Raw genomic sequence first — 23,579 nt, 5'->3', positions numbered from 1 at the left:
TTGAAACCCATTCCTAGAGGGGCTTTTATGAAAACCATCAAGACTGATAAAAGAGTAGTGGGATGCTTATTTGTTATAGAGCATTGATTATTTTCCCTTGTAACTTATAAAGCATTTTGTTATTCTGTGTTTGTCTTTTATTAATTCCGCTTGTTTAAAATGTTACACGCCAATATACCATATTATACTGTGGACTTAAAAAATGTTCTTTTTGTCACCTATACATTTTTTTTTAGCATGACTGCATTGGTACTGTTGCCTCATGCTATATTAGCATATCGATGAATATAAGAATAGTATAGATCAAGTCGTAATCGTTCAGTATCATCCCTACAGTGTAACTTTTAGCTTGTGATTGTTGCATAGTGTGATGTCCTTGAGTGAATTTGTTGTTGGTATAGAATTATAATGGGCTTAAGTAGGCCAGAAAAGTGCGTAATTTACCTGAGTAGTGCTAGAATGAATTGAGGACTCCTGTTACATAAAAGGAAACCCTGGTGGTATAGCGGTTAAATGCCACGGCTGTTAACCAAAAGGTCAGCAGCTTGAATCCACCTGGTGCTCCTTGGAAACTCTTCGGGGCAGTTCTACTCTGTCCTCCAGGGTCGCTATGAGTCAGAATTGACTTGACAGTAATGTTTTTTTGGTTTGATTATTACATAAAAATAAAAATAAGTTTATTGAACACTACTTACTGACTGCCACATGAGTAGAATTCATTCGTTTTACTTAGTGTGATAACTTCTTGTTTTGCATACAGCTTCCTGTTTGTTTTTCATGAATCATCTCTGACTAGCTATATTTCATTACATATGATGATCTCAAGACCGAGCAAATCCTGGTAAAAATCAAAATACAAAGCTTTCTATTTCTCTCCCCTTTAGACCTCTTAGAGTATGAAATAAATATTTCCACTACCCTAGCAAAATGGTACTTTGTAAATTGAATTAATTTTTTCCTGCTTCTAAAACCAAAAAAAAAAAATGGAACCTGTTGCCATTGAGTTGATTCCGACTCACAGTGACCATATAGGACAGAGTGGAACTGCCCCAGAGGGTTTCCATGAAGTGACTGGTAGATTCGAACTGCCAGCCTTTTGGTTAGCAGCCATAGCTCTTAACCACTGTGCCACTAGGGCTCTGTTTATTATTCTAAAGAGTAAAGTGCTTTAAAAAGATTTAATACTGTTTTAAATTTGGTAATAAAATCAAAGTGTAAATTAGTACTGACTGATGTGGCTCAGATGTAAAAACATTCCTTGAAGCTGATTAAGTCTAGTAGTATTTTATGGTCCAAAAAAAAAAAAAAAAATCTCAGCACCACTACTAGTAGCAATCAACCAGTTTTTCTTGTCCATAAAATATATACGTGTGGTAAACATTAATGCATATGAAATACCATAAGCACATAGTTTGTCTTCATATTAAAGAAGTTTAGAAACAGGTTTGAAAACAAACTTCTTTGATACAGTGGAAGTTATCAGATAAAATGCTCCAAGTCCGTCTGGTTAAGCTCTTTGCCCTCAGAGATAAAGACCTAAAAGAAACTTGGTGAACAGTTGTCCTCTTAGTGAAAGTGTCCAATTCTTCCTTTTCTTACCCACCTTTTCTCTTGCAAACTGTTATGGTTTTCATAGATAGTGTCATTTTACTCCTATCAAGACATTTCTTGAAATAACAGATTATTCAGTCACGTTTGTAGTTTTTTCTTTAAAGCAATTACGACACAGGTTTTCGTTTCCATAATTTCAGGCGTAAAATTCCATATAGGTAAACTCTCAGTATCAGCAAATTATGATCAGTTTTTGAATTATATTTACGTATTTATTCAACAACCATTTACTGTGTGTACTTGGTTGTGGGTGCTGTGCAAGCCCCAGATATGCAGTGCAGAAAGGGGCAACTGGGGCATCTGCTTTCACCAGCCTCCGTCTGGTGGGGAAGACTAGTGATTAAACAACAGTTACAGGGAAGCATAATGTGACGGAAACTCAAAATTTATACAGTAGACACCGTATAATTCACAAGGAATTGTGGCCTTGTGTATTTCACATTATCTTGTACAAATAGAAGTAATGCAGCAAGTCCACCTCTTGATCCACCATGCAACTTAATGGAGAGGTATTATTAATGATTATTAATTGTGTGATAGTGCAAAGGGTTAAGTGCTGGACTACTAGCTGTGGAAGGCTGGGTGGTTCGAATGCACCCAGAGGCTAGGCAGTCTGCTTCAGAAAGGTCACAGTCTTGAAAATCCTGTGCAGCAGTTCCACTCTGCACACGGGGTGTCGCCATGAGTTGCAGTCGACTGAGCAGCAGCTAACAACAGCATTACTTGTACGTTGGTGGTAATTAATGATTATTGTTAGATATCAGTGGTAAAAATCATGTCTACTTTAAGGAGTCCAACAGGATTCTGCAAAATTTATTGATGGTCGTTTGTTTATTTTGCAGATTTCTCTTGGATTTGGCTACAGATTTGTAAATCTTCTGCACTGTGTACAGACACAGGTGAGTTAAGTAGAAGTCTTTTGTACTGGGATATTTGGATTTCTAAGTAAAATCAAGTTCTTAAAAATTATTCTGTTTATAATGTAGTAACTTTTATTTCAAAGTAGAAGGTAAAATGCCCATGTCAAGTGATCACTGTATATTTCGGAAGCACGCACAGGCAACAAAATGTTTCACATTATTTTAAATACATACATTGATAAGTCAGATTATAATTTCGTAGCCTGGCAAATTGATCACATTTATCTTTATATGTAAAATATTTGAATGGTAGTAGTAATTTTCACCTCCTGCCAAATTAGAGTCAAAGCATCAGAAAGAAGAGTTACTCTAAATGTTGGAGGCAAACCTCAGACTTAAGGGGATAGTTGTCATAAAATATAAGCAGACCTTTCTTGTCTACCCAGCCTGAAATAGCTTCTGAGTCACTCCTTATCACGTAATCTTGATTTATTTTTATCATAATATTTATTACCACATGGTATATTTTTATTTATTTCTTTGTCATCTCCCCTGCTAGAGTATAACCACCCTAGCATTGGGATTATGTCTGTCTCGTTCAAAACAGCATTCTTAGCTCTTAAGATAGTGCTTGATATATAGTAAATGCTGAATAAATGTTAGTCACCGGGTAATAAATATTAAGAATATATTTACATTCACAGTCATAGAACTCTGCATATGTATATTCAAACTAGAAATAGTTCTTTTTACTTATTTCTGGATATGAAATTATATTTATATACTTAAAATATATGCTCTTAAATCTTACAAAAAATAAGCTGTGTCCGATACTTTATATATTCAAGCATGCTGAATGAGGGTAGAATTCAGAGGATATCTCTTCCTCTTCCCCATTTATTTTGTCACTATGCCAGAAGGTTCTTATGATCAAGTAAAGAAAAAACCTGAAGCAGGTATGGCAGCTTTCCAGTTCCTTACCAGATCACGTTAACACTGGATATGTTTGGTATTATTTTTCTAGATAGTAAAGTAGATTTGACAGTTGTCCAGTTTTAGTCTCTGTTAACCAAATAAGTAAAAATTTCCCACTGTCTGTCACTGGATATAAAATGTAACTTACCTAATTAGCTTTCTGTCTCTGAATTGGGGGAATTTTTTTAGTTATTTTCCTGTCCTGTGTATTGATGCTTGAACTCATTATTCAAGCTATAGGCATAATTTAAAAGCTGACCATCCATTTCCCCGTATCCATGGAAATTTTCTTCAAGTGTTCTAAGATACTGGTTGCTGTTATTAGACACTTATCTTTTTGTTTTCTGGTCTGTCCTGTCTTCTTCAGAGATTCTTCTCTTCTTCTCCCACCATAATATTTCATTTGTAGAAAGCCTGTTAATTCTTTTTTTAAGTAAAATTTTAGAATTATACAACGATCTGTGATTCATATCTAATTACAAATGTAGCTTGAAGATATTTCAATGATAATACTAATAACAGCAACTCTTATTTATCACTGTGTTGTGTCAGGTATCATGTAAGTGCTTTTCATTTATCTTCAAAACAAAAGATAAGGAAATTGAAGCTCAGAGAGGTTAAGTGACTTTTCCAAGGACATATCAATTAATTGGCAGTCTGCCAATCCAAAGACCTTGATCTTAACTACTGAGCTTCATTTTCTGCTTAAATATCCCCAAATACAAGCCTATTTATGGCAATAACAACCCCTGCAAAAAAAAAAAAAAAAAAAAAAACAGCCAAAACCCATTGCTGTTGAGTCAGTTCCGACTCCGAGCTACCCGTTAGGACAGAGCAGAACTGCCATGTAGGGTTCCCAAGGCTGTAATATTTACAGAAGCAGACTGCCACATCTTTCTGCATGGAGTGGCTGGTGGGTTTGAACTAGGGCTTCTGACAAGTTCCCAGGAACTTATACATAAAAATCACCTGGGGGGTCTTGTTAAAATGTAGATTCTGATTCGTGTATCTGAAGGTGGCAGTACAAATTCCCAACCAGGAGCTCATTAGAATTCAGATTCTCAGCAGGGGTTTGAAACCCTGATTCGAACACCTGACCTTTCGGTTAGCAGCCTCACACTTAACTGTTTTCACCTCCAGGGCTCCTCCTATTTACGGCAATACCAAAAAACCCCAAACCCATTGCCGTCGAGTTGATTCTGACTCCTAGCGGCCCTATACGAGAGAGTAGAACTGCCCCATAGGATTTCCAAGGCTGTAAATCTTTGTGGAAGCAGACTGCCCTATCTTTCTCCCCTGAAGCCGCTGGTGGGTTTGAACCGCCAACCTTAGTAGCTGAGCTCTTAACCACTGTGCTACCAAAAAAATAATAATAATAACCCAAAACCAAACCCATTGTCATTGAGTCAATTCTGACTCATAGTGACCCTATAGGCCAGAGTAGAACTGCCCTATAGAGTTTCCAAGGAGCAGCTGATGTATTAGAACAGCTGACCTCTTAACCACTGCACCACCAGGGCTCCTTATTTATGGCAGTAGGGTTACTCAAATCATGTTCATATTTGAAGACTTCAAAATTAATTTGCAAGTCATTACGGGTCTTAACTTTTAACTTCTTTTTCAAATTGTGAAACGTAATGGATCGTTTGAAATGCATTGACTACGTAAACAATTTAAAGTTCTGCTATGGAACTTTCATACTTAATTTTTGGGAAGGTGGCACAGGGGAAACCATTTGGATTGCTTTTTCCATTAGAAATGTGGTATGCTGTGAATCAGCATTCTTTCTCTCTTGCAATGTTAGAAATTTTAGCTTTGTGGTTTGTTGGATGAATCAGTTTTTTTTTTTTTTTTTTTTACAAAGAACAGGTTGTATGAAATACAGTGACTATAAAACCAAAAAACCAAACCCACTGTTGTCGAGTTGATTCTGACTCATAGCAACCCTATAGGACAGAGTAGAACTGCCCCATAGAGTTACCAAGGAGCGCCCAGTGGATTTGAACCACCGACCTTCTGGTTAGCAGGCGTAGCACTTAACCAGTATGCCACCAGATTTTCCAGAGTGACTATAGAATTACTTAAAACTCTTATCTTGCAAGATGTAGTAATTTATATTTGGGGGGAAATTTTTTCAGTTATTTAAGAAATAAAATGGTACAGCCTCGAGGTAGAGCAAAGTTGGTTTTAATAGAACTATAACTTATTCAGTTTGTGTTCAATGGTGAGTAGGAAATTTTTTCTTTTTTGAATATTCTCTGGAAAAATGTCTATTTATGTACTTTGCGTATTTTTTTAAATTGTGCTTTAGATGAAGGTTTACAGAGCAAATTAGTTTCTCATTAAATAATTAATGCAAATACTGTTGTGTGACATTGGTTGCCAACCCCATGATGTGTCAACACTTTCCCCTTCTCGACCTTGGGTTCCCCATTATCGGCTTTCCCATCCCTTCCTGTCTTCTCGCCCTTGACCCTGTGCTAGTGTGCCCATGTCTTTGGCTGAAGGGTGAACCTCAGGAGCGACTTCAGTATTGAGTTAAAAGGGTGTCCGGGGGCTCTCAGGATTTCTCCAGTCTTTGTCAGACCAGTAAGTCTGGTCTTTTTTTGTTTGTTGGATTTTTGTTCTACATTTTTCTCCAGCTCTGTTGGAGACCCTCTATTGTGATCCCTGTTAGAGCAGTTGGTGGTAGTAGCTGGGTACCACCTAGTAGTGCTGGACTCAGTCTGATGGAAGCTGTGGTAGTTGTGGTCCCTTATGTCTTTGATTTTCTTCATTATCCCTTGCTCCAGATGGGGTGGGACCAGTGGAGTATCTTAGGTGACCACTCATAAGCTTTTAAGACCCCAGATGCTTGAGTAGGAAATATTTTATAAATATATTTTGGGTTTTTAATGTATATTAAAAATTTTTTTTTTTTTTTTACAGAGGAAATATTCTTGAAGGCAACTTGATTGAATATACCTTAAATTTTTGATTGGAAAACATGATTAATTATACTTTCTTAAACTCTCCAAAAGGGGTTATGTGTATGAGTGGAAATTCAAATTCCAGATTTGAACATACGGAAAAGGGAATTCTGTAGTTTGAGTTTAAAAAGACTAAATTTATTTAACAGACTGAACTATGCTTTTTAATCTATAGCTAAGTCAGTATTTCCATTCCAGCCTCACATTTTAAGCATTTTTAAAGCTAGCCAATAAAATTTACTTGGAATTGATAGTCAAAACAGAAGCAAGAGTTAGATAAATCTGCTTGACAACATAGACTTGAAATGTGATTTCCCTTCACTATAGAAAGCTAAAATCACTGGATTTGTATATACTTCAGGTTTATTTAAGGAGCCCTGGTGGTACAGTGGTTAAAGCTCTCAGCCACAAACCTGAAGGTCGGTGGTTCGAACCCACCAGCTGTTCCTCAGGAGAAGGATGTGGCAGTCTGCTTCTGTAAAGATTTATAGCCTTGGAAACCCCAAATGGTAGTTCTACTCTGTCCTATGGAGCCATTATGAGTCCAAATTGACTTCACAGCAGTGGATTTGGTTTGGTTTTTGGTTTATTAACAAGTTCATTTTCTCTCTGCTGGAAGATTTGGGGTGAGAGTTTGGGGTGAGAGGGTAGGGTAGGGGTAGATAAAGAATTGTTCCCACATACTAGGTAGAGACAAGCTTTTCAGCATTAACACACGGAAGGAGTTTTCTTCAGTAAAATAATAGTATATGTCACATAATACTAATACACTTTCTTGTTATATGTTGTAGTTGTGTGCTGTCAAGTCGATTCTGACTCATAGTGAACCTATAGTTACTAAAAATTGTATTAAGCATGTCAAAGGATAAAGTGAATTATGTCTGTATTGGATATGACATGGTTGAAAGTACATTTCAAATTTCTGTTGGATTTTGAATTCCCTTTTCATAAATGTGAGAGGGTTTGTGATTAGATGTCTGGTTTAACTGAGAGATGTATAAATTTCCACGAAGACGGACAGCTTGATAAGAGCTACAGATCTGAGGCTTCAAGCATTTTCCCGTGAAAGTATTACTCTAAACTAAATTTTAGAATATTTTATTGTATTTCTTCTACTTTAGGTAAAACCTGCCCACATTTTCTTATATAGTACTTTCGTAGTATTTCCTTCAGATGTCAGCATGGTAGGCACTATGATCTGGAGAATAACAAATTTTTTGGCAGTTGACGGAATGCCGTCAGTCATTTAACTATTTGGAATGCAATCTCAGTCCTACTGGTAGAATCTTCTGATGAATTCAGGGCAAAATGGACTTAATGGTAGGTTAAAACTGTCCTCTGATGTGTGTTACCAACACAGTTGGAAGCCATTTATAAGACTAGTTTTAAAAAAATTTTCACTATTCTGCTTTCTTCCCTTTTTCATGTACACATTAATGTGAACACATTCTTATTTTTTCTTATGAAATTAAATTCATTTAGCACTTAAAACTTTTTTTTCTCTCTTCTCTCTTTCTTTTGCCATCAGCCCATCCCTCCATTGCACCTTCCTTCCATCCTTCTTTCTTTCAGAAATATTCGTTAATATTCTGTAGCCTGTGCTGGGTACTGTGGGACGTTTAAAGAATAATTGGGAGGTATGCTTGTATTACCAAAAATTATTGAACTAGAAATGGAATGCCAATGCAAGTTTAGCTCTGTATTTCTTTGATATTTTTACCTTGAATTTTGGCTTTCTGGGTTTTTTTTTTTTTTTTAGGAAGTTAAAAAAAAAGTTGGTTTCTGAGTTGTGTCAGAAAACTAAAAGACTTAATTGGGCTACATTAGTAGAGGTTAAGGCAACAGCCACAATAACTGAAAAACTGTCCATCATCAGTTCTGTTGACATAGAGTTAGCAGGGCTTTCAAAATGTGGTCTTGGCAAGGCAACACACCTAATGAAGTGAAGTGTGTTGTGCTTCGTGAGGGCGAGACAATCACTGAGCGCCCAGGCAGTCTTCATGTAGAACTGTGGCCTTGTGATTTCCATATGGACAGACAAGAGCAGTGCTGTTAGTAAGCATAGTGTATTGCTCAAAAGTATACCTGAAATGGGGGGAAGGCATCTGATTCTTCTGGTTAATTTAAATTCTGGAATAAGACAATTTAGAATTGCTTTAATTTAAAAAATATTTTTAAAATTCATGAGGATGTTTCTTGGAGAGTAAGAAATTTGAGTTTCTGTTTAAAGCTATTTCACTGTAAGAACACTTTTTTTTAAACTGGAAAGTTTCTAAATATGACTTCTTTTGGCATAGCTGGCGTTCTTTGGAAATAATTAAAATGAAAAGCATTACCAGTCTGTGTCTCGTCTAGATCGAAAGTTAGCTGGTCTCAGAGGAGGCACCACTGGGGTAAAAATCTTTTGAGAAAGTTATGGTGGGTATGCATTCCTAACTATGCTTTTCTGTGCTAAAAACAGGAGTATGGATGGATGGTAGTGGTGAGAAGCAGTTTTTAGACTGCTAATAAAATGTGTATTTTTCTGCCTTTTTTCTTGTTGATGCTTAGATTTCAGTCTAAATTTGAATATTCTACTGAGTCGGAATCGACTCGACGGCAGTGGGTTTTTTGGACTCATGTGGATGATAGAGCCATCATGGAGAAGGTCCGTGATAAGGGGAGTTTCTCATAAATGCTACCACAGTAACTTTAGAAATGTTTTAATGTTTGATTTGGGTCCGTTAGTAGGATTTTTAGCAATCACTTAGAAAGTGCCAGATCATATGTTATTTTCTGGGCACGTGCTGAATTTGAGTCAGCTGACCTTGCCAGAATTCACTTAAAGATGAAACAGAAAATAAAATCTTGCATCTTCCTTTATCCACCCCATGGTTTATTATTGCAGCTCAGGTCATATATGTCATTCTCCACTGTTGACAACGTACAGAGGTAAGGGATAGATAAAGCACGGGAGCTTCTTATTTTGCTTTAATTTCTTTCTTTTTTGCTTTAATTCTTCTGCATTTGGATATAGATGTTTTCATTCTGTCTTCTTCTGTTGTTGGTTTGAGACTCTGTATAACTAGAGAAAACCAGAGAAGTAACTATGAAATTTGCTAACTGTGATTTTAACTTAATTCCATAGTTGTTTAAATGCTATTTCCTGAATCATGTCTACAATCAATTATATTTTTTGGCTCAATCACAGCTACACCTCTGCCTTATCCTCCAAAAAGAACAAGGGAGAGTTACAAGTAAGTAAATAATGGCCAAATGACAAGTTAAACATAGAGTACAAATATATGCATTCGAATTTTGAAGGCGCTCGTGATCTTAAGCACATGTCTCTGTGAAAGGTTGCTTTTATGATGCCGTAGTCTACAGAATTGTTTGTCTTTACTACTTTTTAAAAAAGCAGAATTAATTAATTTGAGGACTCTCTTTTCTGTAAACCAACAGTTTGGCACTTTTTTTTTTTTTTTTTTGGTGGCAGTTATATGAATTACATAAGCAGAACCGTACACTTGAAATTTTGTATTCTCACCTTAAAGACTGGAAGTTTGTTACATTTCTGTCTCACGGAGTCACAGCATAGTTGTATTGTGCCTCCTTGGGAAGTGAAACGGACTGATAGCAGGGGTGGGAAAGGCCAGGATGAACATCAGGGGAAGGGTGAGTGGGGAAGCCCATAAACAATCTACCAATGCTATACTTGAGTATGGAGAGTTTTAAATCTTTACCTAAATTATAACAGATGATCTTTAAAAGAAACGAGTATGTCATAGTTACTGAATTGAGGACTTAAATTAGAATAGAGGGAATAATGGCAAAAGACAACAATTAATCTCTCAGTTTCTTTCAGTTCCTTGTAATTAAAAAAGCTGTTTTATATTTCAGTTCTTCCTTTTTTATGGCTGTTTTATTACAGGCCAGAGAATTACTTTTGTTACCTGTGTTATAAAGTGGAGAGTGAAAATGGAAGATAGTTTTCAACTAATGTATTTGCAAACTGTGTCATGGTGATTCATGCTATTATGTTTGAATAGAATAGAAATGTACAGTTCCTTAACTAAACATCTGTTAGACAAATTAGTTTGGTTTCATGAGTCTGTTACTGATATCCAACAGTAGAAGCTGCTTTATTAACCCAGTGGAATCTAGATTTTAGATTTTCTTTGTAGCTAGGTGCTTTGGGACGTATAAATTTTTCTTAATGTTTTTTTAATGTTGCTGCTGCTTCATGATATCTACAAAGTTTTGTAAAATCTTTATTGTCAAACAGTTAAATTTTTATTTCTTTGAACTTACTCACTGACACATTTATATTGTATGCCAAGGTCAGGTTCAAACTTTCTGTTCAAAGTATTTTTTGAAAATATAAAATGAGAGTCTTCTACGAAATATGGTTATCCTTTGGATACGTTTTTATTTTAACATATCTTAAATGCTGAAACATGTTACTTTAAACCACAGTATGCTCACAGTATCTGTCTCCTTCCCATCTTCTTATTTTTAAAGGGAAAAATAAAATACTTTCCCCTTTCACATCACAGTGGCTCATTACCAAAGCTGTTCAGTCCCTGAGCCAAAAGCTGCAGCGTCCTCACAGATTCTGCCGTGGTGGCGTCCTGTGGGTCTCTGTGAGCCGACACTCACTCACTTCTTGATCCTTTTCTCATTTTAACAAACACACACAAACCCTATTGCCATGGAGTCAATTCCACTGGTGGATTTGGACTGCCGACCTTTTGGTTAGCAGCCTGAGCTATTAATCATTGCACCACCGGTGCTCCAAAAACGTACTCCCATTGCTGTCGAGTCAATTCCGATTCATAGCAACCCTACAGGATAGAGTAGAACTGCCTCATAGGGTTTCTAAGGAGCAACTGATAGATCTGAATTACCGAACTTTTGGTTAGCAGCCGAGCTCTTAACCACTGCGCCGTCAGGGCTCCTTTCTCATTTTAGATATAGCAAATAAGAGACATTATTCTAATAAATTTGATATTGTTAGCTTATTGCGGTAGTTCTACACCAGCACTCCTTTTAATTAAGTCATTATTTTGACTGAGAGCCTCTGTTGATTAAGATTCCCGTTTCCTACAAAATTTCAAGGACTGATTATGGAAATAACACACCTGATTGTTTATATAACACAATGAAGTTTCATGAGGTAGTTAAAGTTTTCACAAGTGTTTTTAAAGCAGAGATAGATATAGGTTAACTTGATGGTTAGACAGAGAAGAGGAAAAACAAACATTTACTATTACTTTCGGCAAGACACTGTTCTTGGCCTTCATGTGTATTAGGTTAATTCAAACTCTGGATAAATCTTTGCATCGGAATGTGAGGTATATTCTGATTGTGTCTAAATTCTCTTTGAAATCGAAACTAAACTACTTTTATTTTCAAAGCATTCAATTTTTACATCCAATATATATTGTGAAACAGCGTTGTTTCTTATAATTCATCTGTTTTTAATTGAATCATGTAACAATGACAAAGACGTTTTGTGCCTTCTTCTGTACTAGTTAAGTGGAAAAAAAAATTATGATCTAAGAAAAGGAAAGTTTTGATTAACTGATCCCATCAGATGTTGCGAAATGAGTCTTGTCAGAAGAAAGTGCTCAGTAATCATAAATCAGGGATGTGAAGCCGACTTCTTCGTTAAATTTTTTTTTCAGTATACAGCCACACCTCAGTTAATATTTTGTTTTTTTCAGTGTTTTATTCATAGAACATTTAAAAAATTAACTGTTCCCCATAAATGTGCATGCAAATTTTATGCCTCAACCTGTCCTTTAAATAAATGTTCTTTGTTTAAAATGAGATTACTATATTACTAAAGATTAGTGATCATGATGGGGCCCCAAACAGGTAGGAAGAGAAGGGCATGAATACAAGTATAGACACATAGCTTGTCATCTGTTTATTCAAATGTACAGTTGACTTATATTTGATTAAATTTTGTAGTTTTAGGCCAGTCAACAGTGTGGTTTCAATATACAGACATGAATGTGAAACCAAGTATTATCAACACAGTTCCTGTTTCAGTCATAGTGAAAATGGAATGTGAAATTCTTGGAAATGAAACATCATTTATAATAGCTAGCATGCATATTGTACATATCATGTGCCAGGTCCTGTTCTAAGCCCTTTTCATATTTATTCACATAATCCTCAAAAGAAACCTATGAGGTAGCTGCCATTATGACCCCATTTTAAAGACAGGGGCACGAAGGCACTGAGAGGTTAAGTGACTTGCCCAAGGATATGTACCTAATTTAATTAGCTAGCCTAACCCAGTCTGACTCCAGAGTCCTTGGGCCTAATCACGAAGCTACATTGCGTTTGTAGTGTTTGTTCTATGGAAGTTTGTTGTCTTAAAAACAAAAAACAAAAGCAGACTCTCAAAGCCCCCCCCCCCCGCCCCCCAAAAGTACTTCAAAACAAAGTAAAGTTTGAAGCTGACTCTCTAAATATAGGTAAGGATGTGACAGGGCTTAGTTAGCATTGTGTGTGACTTTCCCTTGTCCCAGTGAGGGTCTGCTGGTTCATATCAGTATCAGTGTGGCACTACGAACAAGACCGAAAGCCCATGAAGCCACTAAAATGTGTGTTATGTCAGAAACAATAATCTATCGTTAATTAATAAAGCAAAATGCAGGCCTCAGAAATATGAAGCTGTTCCTTGGCTGCAAATGAGGTTATACAAATAATGTGTTCAATGGGATTTACATTTGGGTTTCCTATTAACAAGGGTTATTTTCTTTTGAAAGAAGGATGGATCTAGCTCACTTTCTCTTTCATGTTCCTCTCTTTAAAAATAACTTTAGAAGTTTTACTGTATTTAACAAAAAGTTAAAAAGGAATTTTCTGCCAATTCCTATAATAAGATACTTGCATTGAACCTTTTTATGCAAAGAGAAGAAAATGTTTAATTCAAAAGCAAATTTCAAATTCTGTTTAGAAAAGATTGTATTTCTGTGAGTGACTGGAGAATTATTTCAATTATTTTTTTTCTAAAAGTTAAATCACATTGACATACAAGTTTCAATTTGTTATTGAGTATATTTCAGATAGTCATGATCTTAAATAACAGACCTGGCATTTACCTTTTATGAAATGTGAAACAATTAGGCAGTCCTCCCTCTCAGATTTTCCCCAGTTGTTTTATACAGAGGAAGCCTGTGTTCTGTAGGATCAGTGCATGGTTTTCTCAGTTGCTTGTGAGTTTTTGTTACATAAATAACAATATTCATTGTGAACACAAAAACAGGCTTTAGTTACCTACAGCCTAAAATTTGCCTTCTTAACAGCTGCCATTTTCTTATTTCTCTTCTTTTAAAGCATATACATAATAAAGTTTTAATTAGTATTGTGAAATATGCTGACAGTATTTCAGTAATGCATGCTGTTTCTTAAATCATTTGTTAAATCTAACTTGAAAAATAAGACTTTGATTGTTTATATCATAACTCTTATTGTTTTGAAAATTTTGTTTCATATACCTTCTAGTTTGGGCTTGACCACATCTTTATAAAGTATGGAGGTAACTTTTTTGTAAAATAGAATATAAAGGAGTTTTAAGAAGGAAACTTAATTTTCTTGCATACCTGCAGTGTGCTATTCCATCAAATTCTTACTAACAGTTTTGGGGGTGTCCCCATTTTATAGATCAAACACTAAGGCTCAGAAAAGTTAATGAAGGTCTTGTAGCTAGATAGGTTGATCTGGTATTTGAACCTGGGACTGTGTAGTCCCAAAATCATTTTGTCTGTGTTATAGGACCTCCTCTGGTGATACAAATGGAACTTCTTGATCAGATAAAGCCTGATTTTTTTAATTCCTCAGTAGTGTGATAGTTATTTTCAGTTTACACTATGCTCATTTCTGGAGCAGTTATTGAGCCGCAGTAAAGTAGGCATGTTTCAGGTATACAGAAGCGATCTATAGAGCCTGTGTTTCACCCATGTGTCGCAATGTAGTAAGAAAAATGGCAAGCCAACATGTTACATGAATGGTGGGATGACAAAGCAATATTGACAACAAATGCAAAATAATGTATCGTAGTTGGTGTAGTGAGTAGGAGGGGCAATGGGCACTGGGTCCATTTCTATCTGTCTTCTGACACTCTTGGCCTTGTGCTTATCCTGTTACACAGTCTGCAACCCTAGAATCTGTTCTAGATTGTTATAATAGCAGTAGCTAGAGATGAAACTCAGAAATACAGGACATCTTCTGTTGATGGGGAAGGAGCCCTGGTGGTGTGGTGATTAAGTACTCGGCTGCTAACCCAAAGGTGGGCAGTTAACGCATCAGCCGATCCCAGGAGAAAGATGTGGCAGTCTCTCCATGAAGATTTATGGCCTTGGAAACCCTGCCGTATATAGTCACTAAGGATCGGAATCAACTCAGTGGCAATGGGTTTGGATATTTTTTGTTGTCGTTGGGACTTAAGTACCACTAAAAAAAAATTGCAGTCAAACTGATTAATTACTAGTATTTCTCAGTCATCTGATATGCACATGAAAACTGGACAGTGAATCATAAGGAAGACCAGAAAAGAATTGATGCATTCGAATTATGATGTTGGTGAAGAATATAGAATATACCATAGGCTGTTAGAAGAATGAACACATCTGTCTTGGAAGTAGTACAGCCAGAATGCTCCTTAGAAGCAAGGGTGGTGAGCCTTCATCCTAGTACTTTGGACATGTTATCAGGAGAGATTAGTCCCTGGAGAAGGACATCATGCCTGGTAAAGTGGAGGATCAGTGAAAAAGATGAATACCCTCAACAAGATGGGTTGACACAGTGGCTGCAACTGTGAGATCAAACACAGCAAGGGTTGTGAAGATAGTGCAGGACCGGGCCATGTTGTCTTCTATTTATTGTATATAGGTCCGCTGTGGATCAGAACCGACTCAACGGCACCTAACAACAAGAAGTGCCACTAGGAGAGGAAAGTAGTTGTTGGCTGCATTCTTAGCTGACAGTGTCTGAAAATTGGGCTTATAATGGTGGCTACTACATTCCAAGCCTTAACCCAACTAGATTGTAAATTTCCCTTCTAAATGATAAGTTGGGGATCCATAACATGTGGGCACATACAAAGCACTAAGTAAATTCATGTTGATTTTTAATTTACTTACTAAACTCTTTGCCGTTGAGTCATTCTGACTCATGGTAGCCACACGAATTTCAGAGTAGAACTGTACCATAGGGTTTTCTTGGCTGTAATCTTATGGATTTTCAGGCCTTTTTTCAGCAGTGCTGGTGAAACCTTTTGCATCACGCAGGGCCTACTTTACTTACTATGTTGTTGTTAGGTGCTGTCGAGTCAGTTCTGACTCATTGCCACCCTGTGCACAACAGAACGAAACACTGCCCGGTCCTGAGCCATCCTTACGATCACTGTTATGCTTGAGCTCATTCTTGCAGCCACTGTGTCAATTCACCTCATTGAGGGTCTTCCTCTTTTCCGCTGACCCTGTACTCTGCCAAGCATGATGTCCTTCTCCAGGGACTGATCCCTCCTGACAACATGTCCAAAGTATGTAAGATGCAGTCTCGCCATCCTTGCCTCTAAGGAACATTTCTTGCTGTAGTTCTTCCAAGACAGATTTGTTCGTTCTTTTGGCAGTCCATGGTATATTCGATATTCTTTGCCAACACCACAATTCAAAGGCGTCAATTCTTCGGTCTTCCTTCTTCACTGTCCAGCTTTCACATGCCTATGATGCAACTGAAAATACCATGGCTTGGGTCAGGCGCACCTTAGTCTTCAAGGTGACATCTTTGCTCTTCAACACTTTAAAGATGTTCTTTGCCGCAGATTTATCCAATGCAGTGTGTCATTTGATTTCTTGACTGCTGCTTCCATGGCTGTTGATTGTGGATCCAAGGAAAATGAAATCCTTGACAACTTCAATCTTTTCTTCATTTATCATGATGTTGCTCATTGGTCCAGTTGTGAGGATTTTTGTTTTTTCTTGATGTTGAGGTGTAATCCATACTGAAGGCTGTGGTCTCTGATCTTCATTAGTAAGCGCTTCAAGTCCTCTTCACTTGCAGCAAGCAAGGTTGTGTCATCTGCTTAAGTCAAGTTGTTAATGAGTCCTCCTCCAGTCCTGATGCCGTGTTCTTCTTCATATAGTCCAGCTTCTCAGATTATTTGCTCAGCATACAGATTGAATAAGTATGGTGAAATACTACAACCCTGATGCACACCTTTCCTGACTTTAAGCCACTCAGTATCCCCTTGTTCTGTCTGAACAACTGCCTCTTGATCTATGTAAAGGTTCCTCAAGAGCACAGTTAAGTGTTCTGGAATCCCCATTCTTCGCAATGTTATCCATAATTTGTTATGATCCACACAGTCGAATGCCTTTGCACAGTCGATAAAACACAGGTAAACATGCTTCTGGTATTCTCCGTTTTCAGCCAGGATCCAGCTGACATCAGCAATGATACCCCTGGTTCCACGTTCTCTTCTGAAACCAGCCTGAATTTCTGACAGCTCCCTGTCAATATACCACTGCAGCCGTTTTTGAATGATCTTCAGAAAAATTTTGCTTGCGTGTGATGTTAATGATATTGTTCTGTAGTTTCCACATTCGGTTGGCTCACCTTTCTCGGGAAAAGGCATAAATATGGATCTCTTCCAGTCAGTTGGCCAGGAAGCTGTCTTCCATATTTCTTGTACTTCTTCCTTCAGTACCGTTGGTTCCTGATCATATGCCACCTCTTGAAATGGTTGAACATCCACTAATTCTTTTTGGTATAATGACTCTGTGTATTCCTTCCATCTTCTTTTGATGCTTCCTGTGTCGTTTAATATTTTCCCCCATAGAATCCTTCACTGTTGCAATTTGAGGCTTCAATTTTTTCCTCAGTTCTTTCAGCTTGAAAAATGCTGAGTGTTTTTCCCTTTTGGTTTTCCATCTCCAGCTCTTTACACATGTCGGTATAATACTTTGTCTTCTCGAGATGCCCTTTGAAGTCTTCTGTTCAGTTCTTTTACTTCATCAATTCTTCCTTTTGCTTTAGCTGCTCGACATTTAAGAGCAAGTTTCAGAGTCTCCTCTGACATCCTTCTTGGTCTTTTCTTTCTTTCCTGTCTTTTCAATGACCTCTTGCTTTCCTCATGTATAATGTCCTTGATGTCGTTCCACAACTCACCTGGTGTTTGGTCACTGGTGTTCAATGCGTCAAATCTGTTCTTCAGATGGTCTCTGAATTGAGGTCGGATATACTCAAAAGTCATATTTTGGCTCTTGTGGACTTGCTCTGATTTTCTTCAGTTTCAGCTTGAACTTGCATATGAGCAATTGATGGTCTTCCACAGTCGGCCCCTGGCCTTGTCCTGACTGATGATATTGAGCTTTTCCACCGTCTCTTTCCACAGATGTAGTCATTTTGATTTCTGTGTGTTCCATCTGGTGATGTTTATGTTGGTGAAAGAAGGTATTTGTAATGAAGAAGTCAATGGTCTTGCAAAATTCTGTCATTCGATCTCCGGCATTTTTTCTATCACCAAGGCCATATTTTCCAACTAAGTGATCCTTCTTCTTTGTTTCCAACTTTTGCATTCCAATCGCCAGTAATTATCAATGCATCTTGATTGCATGTTCAGTCAATTTCAGACTGCAGCAGCTGATAAAAAATCTTCTATTTCATCATCTTTGGCCCTAGTGGTTGGTGTGTAAATTTGAATAATAGTCATATTAACTGGTCTTTTTTGTAGGCGTATGGATATTATCCTATCACTGACAGCATTGTACTTCAGGATAGATCTTGAAACATTCTTTTTGATGATGAATACAACACGATTCCTCTTCAAGATGTCATTCCCAGAATAGTAGACTATATGATTATCCAATTCAAAATGGCCAATACCAGTCAATTTCAGCTCACTACTTACTATAGGTTAATAAATAAGTCTGGTGTATTCTCAAATTGAAAAATAACTCTAGTTGAAGAGATATACAAAATGGTTAAGTGTGAGGATATGAAAACTATTAGAAATGTAAGGATATTATAAGTCCACATACTTTTTACAAGCAGTCAGTTGCAGGCACATAAGACAGAAATAAGCCAGTGTCCAGTTTTACTAAGCACCTAAAGTGAAGCTTACCTTGAGGCCCCTTTATTCTTGATGCCAGCTTGAGTCTAATCTATTCCTCCTGTTCAGATTGCACTTCTCTACCTCCCTGACATGTATTCTTGTATGTGGTTTTGTTATATTAAGAAAATTAATATAAAGCACTTAGAACAATGCCTACAACATAGAAAATAACTTTTAAAAGTGAGCTATTATCTTCCTCAATTCCCTCCTCTGCCCCCTCTTCCCTTCCTTTTCTGCTTCCTCATCTCAGATTCCTGTTCCTAGGACAGGTTAAGTTACCTTTCTGAAAATTTCAGATCAACTGTCAGCAACTGTTTCCATCTGAGCTCTACCTGTTGTACAGGCCACATACTGTACTCTCTTGCTGTGTCTGTCTTTTTTTCCTAATTTTTTCCCCATCCCTTTTGTGTGGTAGGAGTCTCTGTGTGATGAGAAAAGTTTACACGTATAAAAATGGCAATGTGGGGCGTCTGACCTCCTCTAACATTAGGAGGAGGAAAAAAAAAATAAAATAAAAAATTTTTTTAGACCTCTAACATTTATTTTTTTTAAAAAAAGAGGAAGGAGAGAAAATTATCATCAGCCAAAGGCAGATTCCTGTGAGGTGGAGGTCAGACAGAACCATCTCTGTCCAAGCTTTTTACCAATTCTGACACCAGCCGTCTCTCCCATGGCACTCTACTTTTCTGCTGGGTTCGATAATTTGTTGCAGTGGACATACAGAACTCCCAGACCACACTCATAGTTAAAATATTTATTAGGGAAGTAACAGGTTACAATTCAGGATCAGGACCAACCCAGGATAACAGTTCTTTGGTCAGGACAGCTTCTTCTCAGCCTGTCTGCCGGCAGGCTTCTCTCTGGCCTTTGGCCTCTCAGCCCCTCAGCCACTTGGCCTCTGGACCCTCAGCCTGGCCTCTGCCCTTCTTGGGGAAGTATTACAAAGCTCTTTAGCTCGGTTTCAACAAGTGCCCGGGGTACCCTGCTCCACCAGGAAGCTTCCTGCCCAAAGGCACTCAACACTCTTGCTCTGTGGTCAGCATGCCCTCTGTAGCTACCTTGCTCTGTGAGCTGGAAAGCCAGCCGTACCATCTCACACTGGTCTTCTGGCTCTGTTTCTACCATTTCTCTGCCACTACTTCTCACCGTCTTCCATCATCTCCATTGTTAGAGCTTTCTGTCTCTCTGTCTCCTGGGTCGAGGAGGCTCTAATACAGAGACCCCAGGTCTGAAGGACACGCTCTGCTCTCGTCTCTTCTTTGTGGTGGTGAGGTCTCCCCTCCTCATCTCTGGGATGAGCTCATTTTAAGCCTAGTAGGATGGCAATGGTTTTTTTTTAGGATGGCAAAACTGACCAGTCCACTCGGTAGGGTTCTATATGCCTTATTTGCATGGTCCCATCACCCGAGGGTTTCCAAGCACCTTATTTGCATTGTTAGCCTGTCCTATAGCCTTGGTGGGCCACAAGCACCTTATGCATATCCTCATCCAATCATTTTGTGGGAGTCACAAGACTGTGCATGTCTGAAAGGGCCATATTAAGTAATTCACTGCACCACAATGCTCTTGGCTACTAACTGAAAGGCTGGCGGTTTGAATCTACCCAGGGGTGGGAAGAAAGGCCTGGTGGTCTACTTCCAGAAAAACCAGCCATTGAAAGCCCTGTGGAGTGCAGTTCTGCTCTGACACACAGAGGGTCTCCACGAGCGGGGAGCTGATTTGGTGCCAGCTGGTTGGTTGGTTTGGTTTTTTATCGTAGCTCATACTGCTAAAGGGTAGAGGCTGAGCTTCCTTCCTGAATAACAAAACAACCTGACAGTCATTGGAAGTCACCTTCCATAAAACATACACACACACACACTCATACATACATACAGTCACTTAACAACATAAATTAGCTACAAAGTATTTAAAATCATCAGATTAGGCAGTTTGGAATGGAGAAGGAGGAAATGCAGTAGAGTGGCCTTTCAGAGAACTGAGGCCTCTTCTCATATTCTTTCCTTTCTAGCCTTCTTAGAGCAAAGGAATAGCATCATGAGAGCTAAAGATCTTTAAACAGTGATGGTCAGCACCTGAACAATCCATTTTCTAGACTTTCTTTCTTTCCTTTATTACATGTTTCCTTTATGGTTACTTCCTCATCTCTTCTTGCTTACACCCTGTCATGCCTCCTTTTAGGGGAACAAGAGAAAAATAAGAAAGAGAAGAGGACATTTAGTTTTAAAATTTGCTCTGAACAAAAGCTTTGCACACCTTCTCACTTGGGAGTACCATCTAGAGATTCTGAGGATGAAAGTATAAACAAACAAACAAAAACGCATTGTCATCAAGTCGATTCCAACTCATAGCAAATGGGTTATACATGTGACCATTAGAGTTCAACAGTATGCCTCAGTCTCTCTCACCGAACTTGTCGTGTGCCTTGCTGTTGTCAGGAGGTGTTCCCATTGTTGCCAGTCATTTAGTAAGGAGGTGAGAGGGCGATTTAAAAAAGGCGGGGCAGCTGCTCATTTATTCAAAATGACTACATTTGAACATTCTATTTTAAAATTTATCGTAAGGTTGGAAAAAGGGAAAGAAATATAACTCAGAATATCACCACACAAAGAAAACAAATACCATTTTGATATATTACAGAAAATACTGTTGGAGCAGCGTAATCTTTTATTTAGAATTTTTGCTAAATAGACAACATAAAGACAAATAAAAACATCTCTTACTGATTTTTCTCTACCATTTCCTTTAGAAAATAAAACATTAAGCATAGGTTCTTAGATCAGAAAAGACACAAGTGACACAGACATGCTTGAGAGCAATGGGTAGTGCACTGGCTTGGTCCCAGGCTGGTAGCTGTAAGACCCTGTACAAGTTGTGTCTTTTTCCTGAACTCAGTATGTAAAAATCTGCAAGCCTACACAGCCATTTTGACTCTGCAGTTAAACAAAAAAATTCTATGACCATTTTATATTTGTCTTTTTGCTGTTACGAATGAACATCTCTACTTTCAGGGTAGAAATTAAAAATCATAGTAGTTTAAGTAGTTCCTAAAATTAACTGTATTCACATATCTGTGACAAAATTTAAATTCCCCACTAGTTTTCTATTTTTTGCCTAGAATATCTATGGGAAAAACAAAAACCAAACCCTTTGCCATCAAGTTGATCCCGACTCATAGCTACACTATAGGGCAGAGTCGAATTGCCCCATACGGTTTCCAAGGAGCTGTTGGTGGATTCAAACTGCCAACCTTTTGGTTAGCAGCTGAGCTCTCAAGTTTATGGTTAAACTAAGTAAGATAAGAATATTGCCACCAAATCACTGAATGTGTTCTCTAGAGGAGGAGCTAGAGGTGAATCCGCATGAGCCAGAGCCCTCTCATCTGTGACGTGCTGAAGGGTGGGCTCTGCCTTGCCACAGTTTTATCCCCAGTTCTTAACACATCTGCTAGTGGAGGCCTGACGGATGTTTGTTAAAATGAAAACTCAGCTTTAGGTGAATACACACATACAGAGCAACACAACCAGTGCGCACACACACACACACGCACATAATGGGTACATTAATATAGAACTGGGATGCTAGGATTACTCTGAGCAGTCATTGCACATCAGAAGTAGATCCCGTCACTTGGATTTAACAGTAGACTTGACCCACTGCCACCCCGCTGACATTATTATTAATGATATTGAAAGAATCATGGAATTTTGGAGGGGGAAATCTTACAATTGGGAAAAACAAACCAAGACAGTAAATGACCTGCCTAATTTTATGTAGTTAATAAGTAGCAAAGATGGGATCCAAACAATGTTCTCCTGTTGCCCCTGTAGTTGTTTTATTTTATTGGCAAGTGTTTCTGTAGTGCTTGATATTTGTATGATAATGTACAAATATACCTGGATTAATATTTATAATCTTTATGCATCTAGTTGAATATAGTAAATTTGGATTGCTATGAACCCTATAGTAGCATGCTCGAGTAATATACTTTTTTCCTTTACATTGTTCTTAAATATAATCTCATGAAAGCGAGTTAAAAAACAACACATTCATGCACACACTTAATTTGTTGGGGTTACCAGATATTTGGGGTTATCTCCTACCTCTTACAAAGCCTCAATATTTTGTATTGGTATCAAATGTTTGGAAACCCTGGTGGTGCAGTGCTTAAGTGCTGTGGCTGCTAACCAAAGGTTTGGAGTTCGAATCCACCAGGTGCTCCTTGGAAACTCTGTGGGGCAGTTAGTTCTATTCTGCCCCATACGGTCGCTATGAGTTGGAATCGACTCGACGGCATTGGGTTGGGTTTTTTTAATCAAATGTTTAAAATGATGGTCTTAAGGACTGTAAGATCTTAAGTCAAAGAATAAGGACAACATTCTCTTTAGTGTGTTGTGTTTACTAAAAGGAGAACATGATCATTTTTAGGAGGTTTTTGAATAATTAATAACAAACCAACTTTGGCTGTGGTAATGAAGTAATTATAACTTGTCTTTTTATGAGCATTCTGATTCATAGTGGTGTTATTGTATAATTTTCATTTTGTAGGTAAGAAAACTGAAATTTTAAAGGCTTAATGCTTTTTCAAAACTGACACTGTAAACAGGTGGCAAGTGCTGGCTTGAGTCCTGTGTGTTGTGAGTTGTGCCTTGGCCTTGTACTGCTGTGTGTTGTTAAGGCAAACACATGGGGGGAGAGGCTACATGGCTCTTTCCTCTGAGACCACATACTCTGTTCCGTGTTTTTACTTTGCTCCTACCATCCAAGAAAACCCAGTGGACTGATGAATTTCCTAGTTTACAGGCTTTTCAGGTACTACTCCCTAGGCATTTGTGCTTAACTTACCTTTTCCCCTGATCCACTAGAGGCCACAAGCATAATCTTTCCTGTATTACCAACTGCTCCCTAGTGGAAAAGGGCATAAGTTACAACAGCTAAAAAAGTTTTTCATACCTGGTGTTTCTAATACAGCTTTTCTTAAATGTTAATGACCGCCTCACCATGCTTGGTTAGTGTCTTCTTTAAACACTTCCGTATCCTGAATGGCTGATA

General features: G+C 37.9%; 1 protein-coding gene across 20 annotated transcripts in view; it reads left to right on the top strand.

The window, feature by feature from the left end:
* NCOA2 (nuclear receptor coactivator 2) overlaps positions 1–23,579 on the top strand; it is a 321,186-nt gene that overhangs the window by 110,094 nt on the left and 187,513 nt on the right. For 14 of the 20 annotated variants that reach the window (XM_064267803.1, XM_064267802.1, XM_064267801.1 and 11 more), the window contains one exon: positions 2,454–2,510. The exons of 1 other annotated variant lie outside the window; for it this stretch is intronic. The gene's annotated coding sequence lies outside the window, so the exon portion shown is untranslated. Of the gene's footprint in view, positions 1–760; positions 842–2,453; positions 2,511–9,542; positions 9,652–23,579 lie in introns of all 20 variants that reach the window. 5 more of the 20 variants (XM_023545761.2, XM_064267798.1, XM_023545777.2 and 2 more) reach the window with 3 other exon arrangements.

The sequence above is a fragment of the Loxodonta africana genome, chromosome 14, assembly GCF_030014295.1.
Source record: "Loxodonta africana isolate mLoxAfr1 chromosome 14, mLoxAfr1.hap2, whole genome shotgun sequence".
Classification (NCBI taxonomy): Eukaryota; Metazoa; Chordata; class Mammalia; order Proboscidea; family Elephantidae; genus Loxodonta; species Loxodonta africana.
The sequence above is the reverse complement of the archived record's forward strand: the minus strand, read 5'-3'. Positions and strand labels throughout refer to the sequence as shown.